The sequence below is a fragment of the Lissotriton helveticus genome, chromosome 1_2 (assembly GCF_964261635.1).
Source record: "Lissotriton helveticus chromosome 1_2, aLisHel1.1, whole genome shotgun sequence".
NCBI lineage: Eukaryota > Metazoa > Chordata > Amphibia > Caudata > Salamandridae > Lissotriton > Lissotriton helveticus.
In genome coordinates this window covers 458,368,939-458,386,675 of record NC_136058.1, presented here as the reverse complement: position 1 = coordinate 458,386,675, position 17,737 = coordinate 458,368,939, and the positions used below count along the sequence as shown (strand labels likewise).

The window sequence follows — 17,737 nt, the reverse complement described above, 5'->3', positions numbered from 1 at the left end:
TAGAGAGGTTGGTGCGTGAATGTGCTGAATATGCGTGTTGTGACACGATATTGAAGTGCAGGATGCAACCCATAGTTATTAGGGAACAGGCTACTGGTCCGTGGTGGACATTTCTATAAATATTTTGGGACCTGTGAAGTTGAAGACTCTGGAACGCTATTTGATCATGTGTATTGATATGTTTTCCCATTGGCCTGATATCAAGGTGGTTAATTCCATTGAGTATGGTGTAGTGATTGAGTTTCTAGAAGATTTATTTGAACGTGAGGGTTTCCCGTTAACACTCTTGTCAGACAATGGTGTTCAGTTCACGTCCTCAGTCATGGAGGAGTTTCAGAGTTCCAGGGGGTTTAATGATAAGACTGCTGCCCTGTACCATCCACAAAGCAATGGTGTGGTTCAAAGGCTTGTCAATGTTCTTAAAGAGACTCTGCAACAAGCTGTTGCCTGTGTTGAAAGTTGGGAGTTGGCCATGAGGAAGAAGGTTCACGAGTATAGGTTCACTTCTCGTTCGTCCATGTCAGGTGCGTCTGCCAGATTCTCTGTCAGATCGTGCTCTTCCAATTTGCACAGAAGCAGGATGCCGCAAGTTCCCAGTTCTCTCCTGAAACTACCCAGCCACACACAGTTCCAAGCGTGAAGGCTGATGGAGTTCCACAGGGGAAAGGGGATGGGACAGAGAAGAGACAGCCACTCCGCGTCTGAGTTTTCTTTCGCTCCTTCAGACGTCTTGTCTTCTTACTAACTTGAAGTGTTAGCTGCAAGAAATGACACAAATTAAATACAAAATCTCCCTTGGGTGTTTCTATGCTAAAGGATGTTTCCCCTTCTCACCTACCCGCCTTGGATGTGGCCTATGCTCCTCTTCTTTTTAGGTAGTCTTGTTATCTTTCTTTTCTACAATCTGCTGTAACTGAAGGTTTTTTTAAAACAAATGTTAATGTAAATTTATATCCTGTCTTTGTCCTTCTAATTCTGTGTCTTTTTACCCTTACAGGTCTTCTCACCTATTTGGTCAAAGCCGACGCCTTAAATTGGGATTCTTTACTGGTAAGTATTGGTTTAATATTGGTTAAATTGTTGTTTCACCTTTGAGAGTTTTGTACTAATCTTGCCTCTGTTAACTGTTCATGAAATAATAAGAAAATAACTAGACTGCAGTTAATTTTCACTGTATTAGGTTGCTAGTGTTTTTCCTTTTCTTCACGCTGCGTATTTAATGCTATATAGTAAGTGAGTCCTTACAAATACAATTTCACTCGAACTGAATCCAACTCTCCTCTTCGGAAGTTAATTATACACAAGTCGACATCTACTAATGTCGCTAGTGCTGACTATTAATCATTTGTTGTACAAAAGGGGGTGGTGATGCACAGAACATCTGAATCAATCAAACACTCACACCCAGTCAAAAGATATGTGTTTAATCCATCACCGTTCTTTAGCCCACTCTGCCTCCCCAGTTCAGACATGGCTATATGCAAATCAGTCTGACCCTGTGCCTCATGGGAACAGTCAAGCCCGAACTGCCAAGCCATGTCTTCCCTGGACCGGAAACAAGCTTCCGAGGACCGGTTTCTGGCATTCCAGCCGTCTTCAGCCCGGCTTGCTTGAAACCAGTGGCAAAGTGAGCAAGGGACTCACGTCTGAGCATACCCTGCCATACTTATGGCGGCCAAAAGCGGTACAAAAAGGGGTGGTGATGGACGGAGCATCTGAATCATTAAAACACTCACACCCAGTCAAAAGATCTGTGTTTAATCCATCACCGTTCTTTAGCCCACTCTGCCACCCCAGTTCAGACATGGCTATATGCAAATCAGTCTGACCCTGTGCCTCATGGGAACAGTCCAGCCCGAACTGCCAAGCCATGTCTTCCCTGGACCGGAAACAAGCTTCCGAGGACCGGTTTCTGGCATTCCAGCCGTCTTCAGCCCGGCTTGCTTGAATCCAGTGGTAAAGTGAGCAAGGCACTCACTTCTGAGCATACCCTGCCACACTTATGGTGGCCAAAAGCGGTACAAAAGGTGGTGGCGATGGACGGAGCATCTGAATCAATCAAACACTCACACCCAGTCAAAAGATCTGGGTTTAATCCATCACTGTTCTTTAGCCCACTCTGCAACCCCAGTTCAGACATGGCTATATGCAAATCAGTCTGACCCTGTGCCTCATGGAACAGTCCAGCCCGAACTGCCAAGCCATGTCTTCCCTGGACCGGAAACAAGCTTCCGAGGACCGGTTTCTGGCATTCCAGCCGCCTTCAGCCCGGCTTTCTTGAATCCAGTGGCAAAGTGAGCAATGGACTCACGTCTGAGCATACCCTGCCACACTTATGGCGGCCAAAAGCGGTACAAAAGGGGGTGGTGATGGACGGAGCATCTGTTATCAATCAAACACTCACACCCAGTCAAAAGATCTGGGTTTAATCCATCACCGTTCTTTAGCCCACTCTGCTACCCCAGTTCAGACATGGCTATATGCAAATCAGTCTGACCCTGTGCCTCATGGGAACAGTCCAGCCCGAACTGCCCAGCCATGTCTTCCCTGGACCAGAAACAAGCTTCCGAGGACCGGTTTCTGGCATTCCAGCCGTCTTCAGCTCGACTTGCTTGAATCCAGTGGCAAAGTGAGCAAGGGATTCACGTCTGAGTATACCCTGCCACACTTATGGCGGCCAAAAGCGGTACAAAAGGGGGTGGTGATGGATGGAGCATCTGAATCAATTAAACACTCACACCCAGTCAAAAGATCTGGGTTTAATCCATCACCATTCTTTAGCCCACTCTGCCACCCCAGTTCAGACATGGCTATATGCAAATCAGTCTGACCCTGTGCCTCATGGGAACAGTCCAGCCCGAACTGCCAAGCCATGTCTTCCCTGGACCGTAAACAAGCTTCCGAGGACCGGTTTCTGGCATTCCAGCCGTCTTCAGCCCGGCTTGCTTGAATCCAGTAGCAAAGTGAGCAAGGGACTCACGTCTGAGCATACCCTGCCACACTTATGGCGGCCAAAAGCGGTACAAAAGGGGATGGTGATGGACGGAGCATCTGAATCAATCAAACATTCACACCCAGTCAAAAGATCTGGGTTTAATCCATCACCGTTCTGTAGCCCACTCTGCCACCCCAGTTCAGACATGGCTATATGCAAATCAGTCTGACTCTGTGCCTCATGGGAACAGTCCAGTCCGAACTGCCAAGGGGGAGCCTTTGCCCAGTCAGCAGGACAGTACCAGACTGCATGCAGGTTCTGCAATGGCAGACCTTAGACACATTTTACCAGGCCGCTTCTGTGGGTGGCACAACCAGTGCTGCAAGACCACCAGCAGCATTTGTATTTACAAGCCCTGGCACTCCTGGTGTACTTTACTGGGGTCTGACAGTAAACCAAATAAGCCAATCATGGAAACCAATCTTTGTACACATTTTATACAGGGAGCACTTGCACTGTGGCACTGATTGGCAGTGGCACAGTACTCTGAGCAGCTAACACCAGAAAATCATATGAGGCACAGCAGCAAAAAGTGGAAGGGAGACTCACGCCAAGGTGCCAGGTCTAACAGCACGTATTCTAGCATAGCCTAAAGGTCTCTGATAAACTCCCTATATAGTGTTGCCATTTTTTCCTGGGAATTCTCTAACCATGGCCACTTCACTCTCTTCCTATTGTTACTGAGGAGAAGCCTATCGTCTTGGTTGATATGATCTGGGCTGTGATCGACCCCAGGGGAGATTGCTAGATTTACCATCAGCGCGTTATGGTCACTGTCCTCACGTGGTATAACACTAAAATCAGAAGCTAACGACCATACTCTGGTCTCCAGAAGTATATAGTCTAGGATTGAGGAGAGGGCCAGCCTATTGTTGGTAAAACTACCAGGGGAATCTAAGGGAAAACGCCCATTGCATGCTCATAGTGAATATCTGAGAGTTAGTGCTTTAACCGCTTCCGTGCAGCGCCGATTGCGCCCCTGTGCTGGACATTCCAGAACAGGGTGCGGTCGTGACGGAACCATTCCGTCATCAGCACAGCTCAGCCGTGACTCATGACGGAATGGTTCCATCACAAGCATCGAAGGGGTTAATTTGAAGAGCTAAGGGGGACCATGCTCTGATCCATGGGATATTGGGCTCCGGAATAGCCCATATCTCATCCTCTTCTGTGCTTTCCAAATTCCCAGATTCCAGTAGGGGCTCAAACTGACAGTTCAGAGCGCCTCCCAGAATTATCGCAAAAAACACAGTTGATGGACAGAATGTAGAACAATGTCATACATTCACCCCAGTAAAATGATCTGGGCCTAAATCCATCGTTTTTTTGCACTCCACACCACCCTGGGATAGACACTGGCTATATGCAAATCAGCTCTGACCCTGTGCCTCATGGGAACAGTCCAGCCCGAACTACCAAGCCATGTCTTTCCCAGACCGGAATCAAGCATCCAAGGACCGGTTTCTGGCTATCAGCCTTCATCAGCCTGGATAGCTTGACTCCAGTGGTGTGGAGAGCCTGGGACTCACGTCTGAGCATACCCTGCCACACTTATGGCGGCCAAAAGCGGTACAAAAGGGGGTGGTGATGGACGGAGCATCTGAATCAATCAAACACTCACACCCAGTCAAAAGATCTGGGTTTAATCCATCACCGTTCTATAGACCACTCTGCCACCCCAGTTCAGACATGGCTATATGCAAATCAGTCTGACTCTGTGCCTCATGGGAACAGTCCAGTCCGAACTGCCAAGGGGGAGCCTTTGCCCAGTCAGCAGGACAGTACCAGACTACATGCAGGTTCTGCAATGGCAGACCTTAGACACATTTTACCAGGCCGCTTCTGTGGGTGGCACAACCAGTGCTGCAAGCCCACCAGCAGCATTTGTATTTTCAAGCCCTGGCACTCCTGGTGTACTTTACTGGGGTCTGACAGTAAACCAAATAAGCCAATCATGGAAACCAATCTTTGTACACATTTTATACAGGGAGCACTTGCACTGTGGCACTGATTGGCAGTGGCACAGTGCTCTGAGCAGCTAACACCAGAAAATCATATGAGGCACAGCAGCAAAAAGTGGAAGGGAGACTCACGCCAAGGTGCCAGGTCTAACAGCACGTATTCTAGCATAGCCTAAAGGTCTGGGATAAACTCCCTATATAGTGTTGCCATTTTTTCCTGGGAATTCTCTAACCATGGCCACTTCACTCTCTTCCTATTGTTACTGAGGAGAAGCCTATCGTCTTGGTTGATATGATCTGGGCTGTGATCGACCCCAGGGGAGATTGCTAGATTTACCATCAGCGCGTTATGGTCACTGTCCTCACGTGGTATAACACTAAAATCAGAAGCTAACGACCATACTCTGGTCTCCAGAAGTATATAGTCTAGGATTGAGGAGAGGGCCAGCCTATTGTTGGTAAAACTACCAGGGGAATCTAAGGGAAAACGCCCATTGCATGCTCATAGTGAATATCTGAGAGTTAGTGCTTTAACCGCTTCCGTGCGGCGCCGATTCCACCCCTGTGCTGGACATTCCAGAACAGGGTGCGGTCGTGACGGAACCATTCCGTCATCAGCACAGCTCAGCCGTGACGATGACGGAATGGTTCCATCACAAGCATCGAAGGGGTTAATTTGAAGAGCTAAGGGGGACCATGCTCTGATCCGAGGGATATTGGGCTCCGGAATAGCCCATATCTCATCCTCTTCTGTGCTTTCCAAATCCCTAGATTCCAGTAGGGACTCAGACGTGAGTCCCAGGCTCTCCACACCACTGGAGTCAAGCTATCCAGGCTGATGAAGGCTGATAGCCAGAAACCGGTCCTTGGATGCTTGATTCCGGTCTGGGAAAGACATGGCTTGGTAGTTCGGACTGGACTGTTCGCATGAGGCACAGGGTCAGAGCAGATTTGCATATAGCCAGTGTCTAACCCAGGGTGGTGTGGAGTGCAAAAAAACGATGGATTTAGGCCCAGATCTCTGTACTGGGGTGAATGTATGACATTGTTCTACATTCTGTCCATCAACTGTGTTTTTTGCAATTTTCACCCCAAGTATGCTGGGTATGCTCAGACGTGAGTCCCAGGCTCTCCACACTACTGGAGTCAAGCTATCCAGGCTGATGAAGGCTGATAGCCAGAAACCGGTCCTTGGATGCTTGATTCCGGTCTGGGAAAGACATGGTTCGGTAGTTCGGACTGGACTGTTCCCATGAGGCACAGGGTCAGAGCTGATTTGCATATAGCCAGTGTCTAACCAAGGGTGGTGTGGAGTGCAAAAAACCGATGGATTTAGGCCCAGATCTCTGTACTGGGGTGAATGTATGACATTGTTCTACATTCTGTCCATCAACTGTGTTTTTTGCAATTTTCACCCCAGGTGTGCTGGGTATGCTCAGACTTGAGTCCCAGGCTCTCCACACCACTGGAGTCAAGCTATCCAGGCTGATGAAGGCTGATAGCCAGAAACCGGTCCTTGGATGCTTGATTCCGGTCTGGGAAAGACATGGCTTGGTAGTTCGGACTGGACTGTTCCCATGAGGCACAGGGTCAGAGCTGATTTGCATATAGCCAGTGTCTAACCCAGGGTGGTGTGGAGTGCAAAAAAACAATGGATTTAGGCCCAGATCTCTGTACTGGGGTGAATGTATGACATTGTTCTACATTCTGTCCATCAACTGTGTTTTTTGCAATTTTCACCCCAAATGTAAATGTAAATGTAAATGTATAGGCATTTATATAGCGCACTACTTACCCGTAGGGTCCCAAGGCGCTTCGACCGCTGCGAAACCCTTCCTGGCTTCCCTGAGAGATGGTCCCTTAATGGGTATCTCCAGGGTGAGACCAGGCATCCCCGGCGGTCTGGTGGGGCCGTTAGTGAAGATGAGGCAAGCTAATGCCCAGAGTTGCCGAGTGTGATCGCTGATCAGAGTGGGCACCGAGGCGAGAGAATTATCGAGTCCGCTGACCCTGGTCCAGAAACCTGCCGCGCCGGGAATCGAACCCTGGTCCCGGGCCGTCCTCTGCTCTCGGGTCTGCCGCCTCTAACCAGTGAGCCACACTACTTCACTACCCCAAGTGTGCTGGGTATGCTCAGACATGAGTCCCAGGGTCTCCACACCACTGGAGTCAAGCTATCCAGGCTGATGAAGGCTGATAGCCAGAAACCGGTCCTTGGATGCTTGATTCCGGTCTGGGAAAGACATGGCTTGGTAGTTCGGACTGGACTGTTCCCATGAGGCACAGGGTCAGAGCTGATTTGCATATAGCCAGTGTCTAACCCAGGGTGGTGTGGAGTGCAAAAAAACGATGGATTTAGGCCCAGATCTCTGTACTGGGGTGAATGTATGACATTGTTCTACATTCTGTCCATCAACTGTGTTTTTTGCAATTTTCACCCCAAGTGTGTTGGGTATGCTCAGACATGAGTCCCAGGGTCTCCACACCACTGGAGTCAAGCTATCCAGGCTGATGAAGGCTGATAGCCAGAAACCGGTCCTTGGATGCTTGATTCCGGTCTGGGAAAGACATGGCTTGGTAGTTCGGACTGGACTGTTCCCATGAGGCACAGGGTCAGAGCTGATTTGCATATAGCCAGTGTCTAACCCAGGGTGGCGTGGAGTGCAAAAAAACGATGGATTTAGGCCCAGATCTCTGTACTGGGGTGAATGTATGACATTGTTCTACATTCTGTCCATCAACTGTGTTTTTTCCCAGAATTATCGCGGCACCCACAGGGATATCCGAGAGGAGATCTTCTAGGTGTGCTAGTGCAGGCGACTCCTTACCCATCTTAACATGCCTAAAGTAAACGTTGATTAAAAATAATTTAAGATTGTTAGAAAAGGATAGTATAAGGCAAAAGATGTCTGGACTATGTGAATCCACTTGCCTAACATCGCAACTCAGATGGCATCCCACCCAAGTGCTGAGTCCACCTGAAGGCCTGCCCCTATTTCCAGCAATGGCAGGGATATGGAATGATGCGAAGCCTCTACAAATAGGGTGGTCTGTGGCCCATGTTTCCTGAAATAAGCATATATCACAAGAATCTACAAAGACTCCCCGTTCTGGACAATGTAGTATGTTTTTGATACCAGCCACATTCCAAGATAGTAACTTGATTCTATGGAGAGAGGTCAGGTTGTCAGCTGGGGCCTTCATAACTAGTTCCCTCGTGGGTGAGACCACAGAATTATTTACAGAATTTTTAATAAAAGGAGGACCAACTGGCGCTGCAGTTACTACGCAATATTCTGTCTGCCCACGGGTAGATGGAAACTTGCACGCTGCCTTTCCACTATCAATGAGAGTCTTCAATTTTCCTGCTGCCCTCACTCTGTTAACTTCCATCGTTGTTGACCCAGCGTTGCTACATGGGGACCCTGGGATCACGAGTCAATCCACCTCCTCCAAGCTCTCAAATCTGTTAAAGAGGGGTAGGTTAAATGATTGGGGCCGTTGCAAGCCTACCACCTGGCCCCTCCCAGATCGATGAGAAGGCCGTACCCTAGTGCCATAACGTAACCCGTCCCCTATGCCACAAGCAAAACCATGGTTATAAAAATAAGTGAGGGGAAGAAGTCTGATGGTAGAACCCCCAATACTCAGGTGTAAAACTTGTTGTACCAAATGGGGATTCCTTAAATTGACTACTACACAATGTCCTTAGCCCGATTGCCAATCCACTTCACCCTTCGAGTCATCAAAATGTCAACTGCGTTGGCATAAGGAAACTGATATTGCCTGGCAAGCAAATGGGCTTCATCCTGGACTCCTCCCTCACGATGACCAAGCAAGTCAACGCCGTCTCGTCATCCTGCTTCAACACCCTGCGCATGCTCCGAAAGATCTTCCGCTGGATCCCCACCGAAACCAGGAAGACGGTCACCCAGGCCCTCGTCACCAGCCGTCTGGAATACGGGAACAACCTCTACACTGGAACCACAGCCAAACTCCGGAAAAGACTCAAGCGCATTCAGAAACTCCTCAGCACGACTCATCCTGGACATCCCTCGCCACAGCCACATCTCGGCCCACCTGAAAGACCTGCACTGACTCCCCGTCAACAAGAGGATCACGTTCAGACTCCTCACCCACGCACACGAGGCTCTCCATGACACGGGCCCGAAGTACCTCAACAGCCGACTCACATTCTACACACCCACCCGCCAGCTCCGATCCGCCAGCCTCGCCCTCGCCTCCGTCCCACGAATCCGCAAATCCACCGTCGGAGGATGGTCCTTCTCCTACCTGGCAGCCAAGACATGAAACTCCCTCCCCACTCACCTACGGCTGACTCTGGACCATCGCTCCTTCAGGAAACAACTCAAGACCTGGCTGTTCAAGCAGTAACGACCCCCCCCCACCCCCCACCCCCAGCGCCTTGAGACCCTAACGGGTGAGTAGCGCGCTATACAAATTCTATTGATTGGTTGATTGATTTTTAAGTTCCAAATGAGTTTCAGTTTTATCTTCACCCAGTGAGGGCACACCAGCAAGGACTAGTACATATGGTACACTAGCAGGAGGCAGATTAATAAGAGAAAGCTCTTGGCCTCGATGACCATGGGGTGTAGAGGCTACTCCCAGAACTGTGGCAATCTCCTTTCGACGAACGAGAACGTCAGTCTTTGCCTCAATAGTGCAAGCTGTTACATTGCTGGAACTTGCTGACCCCTTGTCTGCAGAACGGGCTGTAGAACCTTCCCCTCTGTTTTTCTCAGCAGATGTATTTCCCAGACTAGTGCTCAAAGTTAGAGCCGTATTTCTCCCATGTGTGTTGGCTGGGAGTGATGGGTTTGAATGAGCCAAGTCTGTGCACGTGCAGGTCTTAGACATAGTGTCCAAACGGGCATGGATTAGGGCAAATTCTTCTTTTAAGAGCCCGCTGATTTGATTGAGTAGTATGTTGGAAAATGAAGCAACCCGTGCAGGAGGCGATAAATCCATATGTTCCAGGCATGTGGGCTGCTGAATTCATATCTGTGCATAGATTGCCGCCTAGTGTTGGGTCCGGATGATTGCACTTTGTTGTCCTGGAAGAGTCTTCGAAGTATCACGAGGTAGGTGACTCCTCCCCTGGACTAGAGTGCGCATGGGCATCTTCTCCATCCTCAGATTGTTTTTATCTGCCATTGGGTTCGGATGTTACTCCATAACTCCAGCTTCGGAATCGAAACAAAACTTATCTAAAGGCCAAAAGGCCTTCGACTGTATTGTTCTCGTTCGGTACCTCTCTACTCGATCCAGCTTTCCATCTCCACTCGTCATCAACGCGGGCCGTTGGGCCTTTTCGACGCCACGTTAGCCTACTGTCGATGGAAAGAAGGCCCTTCAAAAGGTGCCCACAATGCCACTCCAAGTTCCCAAATACTGACAAACACTCAGTATGCAACAAGTGCCTTTCCCCAGACCATAGGGAAGAAACCTGCTCGGCCTGTGCCCAGTTCCGTTAGAAGAAAACCATCCGGATTCGACGGGCCGCTAGGCAAGAGATGCAGCGACAGGCACCAGACCCGGACAACATCTTCGATGATGACCAAGACCTACCGGAAACTCAAGATTCAGACCTAGAGATCGTCACTCTGATGACAAGATCCCGCCGGGGCAAATCGTGAGTATTCAGACCCCGACACCAGTCAACCCGTTACCAAAGACTCCGGTCGAGGCATCGCCAGCAGGCCTTAGCCAAGATCCGAAAACAGTTTTGCCAGCCCTGCCATCTGGCTCGGCTCCGAAATCGAAACCAAAACCTTCAGACACCCCAGGGCCAAGTACCATCGTCCCTAAGAAGGTCCCAGAGCCAAACAAATTTGTCAACCCGAAGGGCGTCGAACCGAAAAAGGCCGTACAGCCAAAAAGCGTCGACCCCAAAAGGGTAGTCGAACCAAACAAACACATACAACCAAAGGGCGCCGAACCTAAAAAGGTCGACCCAAACAAGCCCGCTGTGCCGAAAACAATCGAGCCGGCGAAGGTCGCCGACAAGAAGGGTGCCGTGCCGAAGCCCATACCACGGCCGGACAAGGCTATCAACCCGAAGACAGGTGCTCCAAAGACGTCAGTCGATCCAAACAAAACCATAGACTCGGAAAAGCACAAACAACCAAAAAATGCCTGTCGAGCTCAAAAAACCTATCGAGCCAAAAGTTCCGGTCAACCCTAAAAAAGGGCACGAGCCGAAGAAAGGCAATAAAACACCAAAATTCGTCGAAAAAGAAGGTGTTCCCGATCCAAAGAGGTCTAACACTCAACCAAGGACTGTAGAGGAAGTACTCTTCCATCCATATCCATCAGACGACCAGGCAAAGATTGATATTAACCCAGACACTGGTAAAGTCGCAATCCTGCACAAGAAAAAAAGGCCACTGGACACCTGCTCTCATTCCCCTATTCCATTAAAGAAAAAGGACTTTGGGACTTCTCCCTCTAGACCCTTCATCCCTTTCTATCCTATCATGCCTACTACACCTTTTGCTCCTTACTCTCCTTCTCACTACGGGGACGATGAGGGGAACACAGGGGAAAACCCACAGCCAGAAGATGATTTTCCACAAGATCCTCCACCAGAAGAGGAACCATGGGAGGAGCCAACAGACCCATACAACACCCATCCCATCCCTGGTGTACCCTCTTATCCAACTAAGCCGTCACCTACTGATGACACCATTGTCTTCAACCAACTTATAGACAGGGCAGCACAATTCCATAATGTGGACATGCATAATGACCCCGTTGAAGAAGACGTCTTACTTGACACCTTCCCCACTTCAGAAAGGAGTGTCAGAACACTTCCCATGATAAAGGGAGTGCTAAAACACGCACCTGACATATTTAAGGATACAGCCAGGGCTAGAGTAATCAATCCCAGAATAGAGAAAAAGTATAGGGCAGCCTCTACCAACCCTACATACATCAGAGGGCAGTTACCATTAGACTCACTGGTAGTGGCTAATGCACGTAAAAGGGCCAACTCCCAAACAACGGGGGAAGCACCTCCCCCCGATGAGGAATCAAAAATACTAGATGCATCAGGTAAAAGGGTAGCAGCACAAGCCTCCAACTCATGGAGGATTGCTAATACACAAGCCCTACTGGCTCGTTATGACAGGGCACATTATGACCAGCTCGAAAGCCTAATGCAACACCTGCCTGAGCCTTTAAAGCACAAGCTAATGACCTCATACAAGAGGGTAAATTAATTTCAAACACCTCCATCAAATGTGCGCTTGACGCAGCAGACACCGCAGCCAGGTCAATTAACACTAGGGTCTTGCTCCGCAGACATGCATGGATGCGCATTTCAGGCTTTAAGAACGAGGTGCAGTCCACCATTCTTAATCAGCCAGTCAATCAAGACTTTCTATTTGGGTCTGCTGTCGACACCATTTTAGACAAAATTTTAGACAAAATTAAAAAAGACACAGAAACCGCAAAATCAATGGGAGCATTACAGTTTCCGCAACATAGAGGCTCCTTTCGACGCTCCTCATACAGAGCAACTACTCGAGGAAATACCTCACAGGCGTCATCCTCATACAAAAGCAACACACAAGGTTCCTTCACCAAAAACTCAAACAGAGGAGGTTATAGGGGCACCAATAATAAGGGACGAGACCGTGGAGGCAATACCACCAGAGCTTCCGCTGCCACAAAACAGTGACTTTATCACACTACCTCCAGACCACCTAACACCGGTCGGAGGCAGACTCCAACAGTTCCTACCTGTCTGGCACACAATTACCACGGACAGGTGGGTGAGAGAAATTATCCAGTATGGTTATTGCCTAGAACTGACTTCTACACCACCAAACATACCACCCAGACACCGTCCAATGTCAACAGAACACATCACCCTGCTCCAACAAGAGGTGAAATGCATGCTGGAAAAGGGGGCCATAGAGCCAGTCCCTTTCCACCAGCAAGGGACAGGAGTATACTCCCTATACTTCCTTATTCCCAAAAAGGACGGTTCCCTCAGACGAATATTGGACCTCAGACCCCTAAACCAGTACATACTGTCGGAGCACTTCCATATGATTACAAATGGGGGTGGGGTCGCACACTACTCACACACCGGCGGTGTCGCCCCTAAGGACTCTGGTCAATGTAGTAAAGTGTTCGCGATGCATCATCTTTCGATCTTCTGCTGTCTTCGCCATCCCTGGACACGTGTTTCGGGGTATTACCCCTCATCAGCAGGGATAGGCCGTGTACTGGGGTTGCCGATGGCTGCCAATATCTGCCAGGTATAGTACCACTCAGGCGCGTAGGTGCGGGATCCCAGGCTAGTCAGCCCGCTGCTCAAGGGAGCTTTAAAGTTACAAATGGGGGTGGGGTCGCACACTACTCACACACCGGCGGTGTCGCCCCTAAGGACTCTGGTCAATGTAGTAAAGTGTTCGCGATGCATCATCTTTCGATCTTCTGCTATCTTCGCTGTCTTCGCCATCCCTGGACACGTGTTTCGGGGTATTACCCCTCATCAGCAGGGATAGGCCGTGTACTGGGGTTGCCGATGGCTGCCAATATCTGCCAGGTATAGTACCACTCAGGCGCGTAGGTGCGGGATCCCAGGCTAGTCAGCCCGCTGCTCAAGGGAGCTTTAAAGTTACAAATGGGGGTGGGGTCGCACACTACTCACACACCGGCGGTGTCGCCCCTAAGGACTCTGGTCAATGTAGTAAAGTGTTCGCGATGCATCATCTTTCGATCTTCTGCTATCTTCGCTGTCTTCGCCATCCCTGGACACGTGTTTCGGGGTATTACCCCTCATCAGCAGGGATAGGCCTTGTACTGGGGTTGCCGATGGCTGCCAATATCTGCCAGGTGTAGTACCACTCAGGCGCGTAGGTGTGGGATCCCAGGCTTGTCAGCCCGCTGCTCAAGGGAGCTTTAAAGTTACAAATGGGGGTGGGGTCGCACACTACTCACACACCGGCGGTGTCGCCCCTAAGGACTCTAATCAATGTAGTAAAGTGTTCGCGATGCATCATCTTTCGATCTTCTGATATCTTCGCTGTCTTCGCCATCTCTGGACACGTGTTTCGTGGTATTACCCCTCATCAGCAGGGATAGGCCGTGTACTGGGGTTGCCGATGGCTGCCAATATCTGCCAGGTATAGTACCACTCAGGCGCGTAGGTGCGGGATCCCAGGCTCGTCAGCCCGCTGCTCAAGGGAGCTTTAAAGTTACAAATGGGGGTGGGGTCGCACACTACTCACACACCGGCGGTGTCGCCCCTAAGGACTCTGGTCAATGTAGTAAAGTGTTCGCGATGCATCATCTTTCGATCTTCTGCTATCTTCGCTGTCTTCGCCATCCCTGGACACGTGTTTCGGGGTATTACCCCTCATCAGCAGGGATAGGCCGTGTACTGGGGTTGCCGATGGCTGCCAATATCTGCCAGGTATAGTACCACTCAGGCGCGTAGGTGCGGGATCCCAGGCTCGTCAGCCCACTTCCATATGATCACTCTACAGCAAGTGCCCCCATTGGTACAACAAGGAGACTTCCAAGCAACACTGGACCTCAAGGATGCGTATTTTCACATACCCATCCATCCAGCCCACAGAAAATATCTCAGGTTCACAATAGAGGGGCACCACTACCAATTTAAAGGTTTTGCCCTTCGGGGTTACCACGGCTCCAAGAGTGTTTACTAAATTCTTAGTGACAGTGGCCGCACATCTCAGAAGGCAACACATCCATGTGTTCCCCTATCTCGACGATTGGCTAATACAAGCCAAATCGTACCAACAATGTGCAGCACACACATCTCAAACGCTTCAGCTGCTACACAGCCTAGGCTTTTCGATAAACTACCCAAAATCGCATCTGCAACCATCCCACACACAACAATATCTGGGAGCAACTATAAACACCTCTGTGGCAAAAGCATACCCAAACTCAGCAAGGGTGGCCAGCATGCAGATACTTATTCACAAACTTCTGCCACCACACTCTCTGCCAGCTCGAGTCTTTATGCAGCTCATAGGCATGATGGCCTCCTGCATATTCATTGTCCCCCATGCCAGGCTTCAAATGCGTCCCTTACAAGAATGTCTAGTATGGCAATGGAACCAGGCTCTAGGACAACTAAAAGACCTAGTGTTGGTGGACAGTCGCACTCACAACTCTCTGCAGTGGTGGAACCCACAAAACCTTTCCAAGGGGCGACTGTTCCAAGAGCCAGTCCCACAAATAGTACTAACAGCGGACGCATCGCTAACCGGTTGGGGAGCCCATCTCCTTCAATACACAGTACGGGAAACATCCTTTACAACGCAACTTTTACCACGCAGTGCCTTTACGACACAACTTTTACAACGTAAACCATTACAACGCATTGCACTGGGGGGCGCTCTAGGATAGGGAATAGGTTTAATTTACTATCCAACACCTTCCCTACTATCCACGGGGACTGGAGTTGGAATAGTAAATTAAACTATTCACTCTCCAGCGCCCCAAAGCACTACGTGTTATAAAGGCATGCGTTGTAAAAACCGCGTTGTAAAGGCATGCGTGGTAAAAGCATGCGTTGTAATATCATACATCCCACAGTACAAGGGCTCTGGACAACCAAACAAAAGAGACTGCATATCAACCAACTAGAGTTGCTAGCGATATTCCTAGCCCTGAAGGCATTCCAAAAAATATTTGTACAACAAGACTGTGTTGATCCGGACGGACAACATGACCGCAATGTACTATATCCAGAAACAGGGCGGAACCCACTCTCCACAGCTGTCCCACCTGGCACAAAGCATATGGAAGTGGGCAATTCCAAAAAACATCTTTCTCCTAGCAGAACATCTTCCAGGGAAGGACAATCAGATAGCAGACCTGCTCAGCAGGCCCAGCCAGCAACTACACGAATGGGAGATTCACCCCCAAGTTCTCCAGCCATTCTTCCAACAGTGGGGTCACCCAGAATTAGACCTGTTTGCCACAAATGATAACTCAAAATGGCAGTACTTTGCCACCAGGTTCCCACACCTGTTGTCACAGGGAAATGCGATATGGATGAACTGGTCAGGCAGATTTGCGTACGCTTTTCCCCAGCACCGCTAATTCCGCTGGTGGCACGCAAACTGCGGCAACACTCCCTCACACTAATCCTAGTTGCTCCCACATGGGCGAGACAACCTTGGTACACAAAAGTTCCTAGAACTTTCAGTAGTTCCTCATCAAAGACTGTGCCTTGCACCTCGTCTTCTAACGCAGAACCATGGAGAGGTCAGACACCCAGATCCCAATCAGATGAACCTAGCGATCTGGCTCCTGAACTCTTAGAGTTCAGGTACCTTAACTTGCCTCCGGACTGCATGAACATCATTAAGGAGGCAAGACGACCAACTACACGAGCGTGCTATGCTGCTAAATGGAAAAGATGTGTTATTTACTGCAACAATACCCAAATAAACCCATTAGACGCTTCCATACAAAACGTTGTATGCTACCTGCTGCACCTACAAAAATGCAACTTAGCATACTCTTCAATATGACTACACCTAGCTGCTATAGCAGCATACCTTCAAAACAGGCAACATCTTTCACTTGTTGTGATTCAATCTATTTAATTATTCCCGATTCTTGCCCTCACGTGGTTAATGCATACCATAGCCTTATGAGCTTAAGAATCACACCTCTATTAAATAATAGCCGATGCAGCACGCACACAGCATGGCTATTACACGAAGCTTCCTAGAAATGTACAACGTGTTCCTAAGTAAACCAAACCTGCAGCAGCACCGGGAATTCCCCCTGCTTTTGTTTTGATTTGTCCTAGAACTCGCAAGTCCTGAAGGAACTTGTGGTGAGGTCTTATGTCCAAACCTTACGTCAAACCCGGCACCTGTCAGGTATAAATATTACCGCATCATCCTTGGCAAACTCACGGTGGTGCGGAGCAGATCGACTGACTACTGACCCGAAGCCTTGCAGTCGGAAAGAGCCGAAAGGAGCCGACCCTCCCATCTGACGCACTGGGAAAGACGCTGCCCTCTCTCTGCCGAGAGAAATCCAGCTCCAGTGTTTCCCGGACACCCTTGCGGGTTGCTGGGAGATCGAGTCCTGAGAGCGAGATACAAGACCTCCTTCATCCTATGCCCAAGGTATGGAGCTGATTAGATCCTTAGAGAATTCCTGACTTAGATTCCTGGCAGAAACTATCTTAACTTAAACTGTAATTCTACTTACTCCTTCCCTGTACTAGGCTTAGGTTAGTTACACTGGGGTAGGCGTATCTTAGAAGCACCAGTTGAGTACTTTTAGTCATTGTATATCAATGTATGCATTTTAACCATTTTAAAGACCGTATGGCTTAGAAACTATACCATGCTTTTACAGTATTATTTCATAATACCCTTTTTATTGTACGCACTTTACTTTATAACAAGTATAACAATTGTAGCAATCCACTTCTCTTGAATGAGAAAGAAGACTATTCAATAAATAACCTCTTTTATTGAAAACGCCCTGTCTCTCTATGTTCTCTGCAATTCTAGTGAAACGAAGCATGCACAATTGACTGAGTGAAATAGTTATCTATTGTTTCCGCGACTCTGGAGATATACTTCTTATTCTGGAGGGAGCAAAGTTGTCATGTTAATGCGGTTATCAGAGACTAATCCATTCTTGTTTATTCGAGAAAGTTTCTAGTGACCTCTGAGCTAGTTGGCACACATAATTAAGTTTAACATATTCAATAGAGACCTAGTTGACCTCAGTCCTACGT

At 48.9% G+C, this 17,737-nt stretch overlaps 1 protein-coding gene across 1 annotated transcript in view; it reads left to right on the top strand.

Annotated features, from left to right (window-relative positions):
• LOC144807733 (uncharacterized) overlaps positions 1-17,737 on the top strand; it is an 85,276-nt gene that overhangs the window by 53,608 nt on the left and 13,931 nt on the right. The window contains exon 2 of the mRNA XM_078673399.1: positions 998-1,050. The gene's annotated coding sequence lies outside the window, so the exon portion shown is untranslated. The remainder of the gene's footprint in view (positions 1-997; positions 1,051-17,737) is intronic.